This window comes from Mauremys mutica, chromosome 2 (assembly GCF_020497125.1).
Source record: "Mauremys mutica isolate MM-2020 ecotype Southern chromosome 2, ASM2049712v1, whole genome shotgun sequence".
Classification (NCBI taxonomy): domain Eukaryota; kingdom Metazoa; phylum Chordata; order Testudines; family Geoemydidae; genus Mauremys; species Mauremys mutica.
Genome location: NC_059073.1, coordinates 259,608,940 through 259,613,208, shown reverse-complemented (window position 1 = coordinate 259,613,208; position 4,269 = coordinate 259,608,940). Strand labels below are relative to the sequence as shown.

The following is a 4,269-nucleotide window of genomic DNA, read 5'->3' as shown; positions in this document are numbered from 1 at the left end:
TAACTCACTGGGATATGTGACTTTATTTCCCAGCAAAAGAATGTTCCCTTAAAGGGGGAGCTTGGAAATAACTCAACTCTTACAGATTTCGTACAAAAAGAAACCCTATAATACCCTCCCTTTTTCCCTACCAAGTAATTGCATGTGACTGGATTTAACAGCCAAAGCTTGTGTTTATTTAAATTCTGCATGCCTTATTTTATAGAAAACTGAAATAGAACATTGCCTGATGATGGTGTCAGAGACTTATCAGCTTTTCTGGGCAGCTCTTTTCTACAGGAGTCTCTGTGGCGCAATCGGTTAGCGCGTTCGGCTGTTAACCGAAAGGTTGGTGGTTCGAGCCCACCCAGGGACGCGGTTGCGTTTTGCCTCACCCCAAGAGCCGCCTTTTTGTACAGGTGAAGGGGGCTCCGATCGAGCCCGCGGCGCAGCAGCCGCCCGCCCCTGTGTTCCAGAGCGGGGCGCTCCCCCGGCCGGCGAGGCAGAGCCCTGGGCTTCAGCAGGCGCCCTAGCGGCAGAGACGATTATTTCCCGTCCCGCACCATCCCTGGGGAACCCCGGCCCCGATCCCCCCCCACCTTCTGCCGGGCAAAGACCCCCCGCCCCTCCTTGCTGCGGAGCAGCACCCGCCCTGCCGCGCTCCCCCGGGGGGGGACCCCTCCCTACCCCGCTTCCCCCCAATCTCCGCCTCCTCCCTGCAGGGCCCCCGCTGATCCCCACCTCCCTGCAGGGCCCCCGCTCTCCTGCTTCCCCTCCCGGCTCCGCCGCTGCCCATCTGCCCCGCTTTCCCCACCACCATCCCCGGGGCTCGCCCGATCCCCCCGGCTCCACTTCAGCTGCTTTTCCCTGAGCCCCGAGCGTCCAGCGCCTCAAATTCCCTGCAACAAACTCTGCCCCGGAGCCGGGGGAGGGGGCGGGGGCAGTGTATTGACCTCGCCAGTCCGGTCTGAAAGAGGACAAGAAAATCCTCTGTAAATGTCTGATACAGATAGTAGCGGATAAAGAACTGATCATGAGTCATTAGGACCGGGGGCTTCAGGAAACGTTACATTTAAGCCAGTCTTGTGGCTGGCCTGTTACAGCCGAGTAATGTACGCTGGAGCCGAAGCTCTAAGGGGAAAAAATCCAGTTGCAAAAGGGATTATGATTTATTACCAAAGTTAATATGCTCAGCTACGGATCTGGAAGTTCTACGAAGGCAGCAGCAACATTTTACAGTATTTAAACTACGTGCTTAAATAACCAGCGGGGAGGGGGGGCAAGAAGCGAAGATGCCAAGGAAACATCTTATATAAGAGGGTCGATAGGAAAGTCGAGCCAAATTCACTTTCAGCTGCAAATGTCTCCGCAGGAGCGTTTGAAATCGGTCTGGACAGTCCCCCAGCAGCAGTTGTAGGTTTGTTAAACTCCCCTAGAATACGTTTGAATCCCCTCTACGCGTTTTATACCGGAGCTGCAGCTATTTTCAGGCCCGTTTTCTTCCCTCCTTGAGCACCAGCTCATCAGCCTTCAACTGGCCGTGTAAAGTGTTTTGCATAAATGAATGTTAAAAGCAATTACGTTCGACGCTTCACCTAAACGTATCAATTAGGAGTTGGCACCTTTGCCATATTTTAGCCCGTGACCTGATTCAAAGAAGTTTTTCACTGGGTGCAAATACGGCTGTTTTCGAGATCAGCTTCTGCAAAGTCTGGTATGATCTACTTACAATTTATAGACAACAGAATTCATATTAAAAATTGCCTACTTCCACGATAAAGTTGTACTTCAAAGATCTTTCTTTTCAGTGTGTCTGTTTTAAATAAAAACATGCAGTTTTCTCAAAAGTCATGTCGTGAAATAGATAGACTTGCAACTCTCCAGTGGTGACAAGATATGGCCCTGGCTAGCTGGATTAGCTGTTGACAAAACTGTATTTTAAAAAAATTGAAAAATCAGTTAAAAAGGAATGCAGTCAAAAACTTTAAAATATCTCTACAGCAATTTGCTGGCATTGTTTTCTCTCGTTTAAGTCTTTTAAATTTCAGCAAACCATTTTGAAAAATTGGCACCCGCAGGTCATGTGCAGACAAACAGTATAAACATGTTTCACTACAGTACCAAGCAATTATAGCTGACAATGTTTTATTTATAAATAATTCCTACCCAATAGTGGTATTATTATTTTAATAATCATTTGAATAAATGTTATTCTTCTTGTTGTTGCACATTATTTCCAGAAAAGCATCAAGCCCTGTGGCATTACATTAACTGCATTTGGCAAAAGCCGGGTATGTGAATAGAGATTTAAACATATGCTGTTTGGATTTGTACGTTATTTTCGTATGCTATTTAGGCATAAAAGGTTTACACACAATCACAACTCTTGAAATGTGAATGTGTGCAGCTATGGCAGCATTTATAGAAAGGCAGAGTGGTAGCAATAACTTAGGAGTTAAGGTTTTACCTTAACTCCTAAGTTAAGACCTACAAAACTAACAAGGGGAAGGAAAATGAAACCATAACACGTCTTGTTTTCTAGAGTAAGTCATAGAATACCTTTGATATATGTGTATTGTTATTTACCTCATGGACTGCAAATCCTGCCCCAGTTAATACATTGTGTTGAGTAAATATGTATATAGAAAATTTTTTGAAACATATTTAGCCAGTATATCATATTTGTCCTTATGTATATGTGGATTATACACAGAAAAAAGATATTTCAAATGCCTTTGATTTGTACAACTAGACATGTAGGCAATACTTAGTAAAACTAATTTTATAAAGGTAGCTACAAAGCGTGTGCATTCAAATTTATGCACTGCTTCCGTTCACAAAAGCACCCCAACCCCTCTCCCACCAGCTAATTAAAATCAAGGGTGTGTTGGGGGGGAGGGGAGAGAAATCTGGAAAATGTTTTTTTGGGAGGGAGTAGAACCCATGTAAGAGCGAGGCGAAATATATTTATTGATCAGTGAAGCTTCCCCTTATCAAGCATGAAAAGAGCTCATTTTAATTTGCTGATGAACACAAATAAAATATGTTTCCTAAATGAATTAATTTTATTCAAATTCAGTTGTGAAGAAATACTGTGATATATATATACCTAGTAGTAATGTTTGATAATTTTTATAAGAAAGACTTGATACAAGCGAAGTGACCTTATCCATAACAAAAATAAATGTATTTAAATTCCAGCATCACCTTATGTATCTGTCTGCTCTGATACTTTACTGAAATGGTTGAAGGTTTGAAATGAACTGTTGAAATGTTGAAAAGAAATGAGAATTACACAACACTGAAGGCAAGAGAATCTCTCAACTGTCTATTATATTCTTACACAATTTTTGCAATAATAGACACTAATCTAATCTGTTTTATCTATCCCTGCGCACACACTTGATGATCGGGAGACTTTAATGAAGACACACTGATGGCTCAGACGGGACAGCAGAAAGCAAAGTTCAGTGGACAACTGGTCGGTTTGTATTGATTCTGCTTTACGTTGATCTCTCATCCTGCCCACCTTCAGTTTTTCCTTCGGTAACTTGTCAGGGCCAGCCTATAAATCCTTCTTTCCCCACCCGCTGATCTCTGCCGTAACCGCCCCCCCACACACACACAACACCCCTTCCATGTTGTCTGCTGCCCCCCATACTCTCTCCCCCCCGCATTCCTGTCTATTCACGGCATTTGCAGAAGTGACCCAACCGCAGTTTGTCTGGCTTCCGCGTTAATCGCTTGAGTGACTCGGGGCGCAGAGCTGCGCAGGGCTGGTTGTTACACGCCCCGATCGCTTTTCGCTGGCTCGCTGCGGTGTTTGCCGCGCGAGTGTACGCGGCGGGCGCGGCTCCCCCCCGGCCGGGGCACAGCACTGGGTTGGCGCTGTAATCAACCCTGTCACGGGCAGCCAAATCCTGAGCTTGCGCCCGACTCATTCCCGGCTCGGCCAAACTGCGATTGCCCCGGGGGGACACCCGAGGCCACTCGGACAACGCCGCGGGAGGGGCCTAAGGCGGGCAGGACACGCGGCCCGGCTCCCCTCGCTCGCCGAGCCCCGTTCGGGGCGGTGCGGGCTGTGCAGGCCTCGCCCCGCCGGGCCCCCGGAACCCTCCTGCCGCACGGCCCCAGCAGCATCCTGCTCCGCCGCCCCCTCCCCCGGCAGCGGGCTCCCGCTGGGGCGGCGCTGCCATTGGCCGAGCCTCCCTGCAGCTGCTCCGTAGCTGGCGTGGAGGGGAGCCAGGGGCTTTCGGCAGGGAACCCGGGTGCCGAGGAGGGGGGCGGTGT

The 4,269-nt window shown here is 48.0% G+C and overlaps 1 non-coding gene across 1 annotated transcript; it reads left to right on the top strand.

The window, feature by feature from the left end:
• The first annotated feature begins 281 nt into the window (after positions 1-281).
• TRNAN-GUU lies at positions 282-355 on the top strand. The gene has a single exon. It is a non-coding gene; the product is annotated as a tRNA-Asn (tRNA).
• Positions 356-4,269: the final 3,914 nt, after the last annotated feature.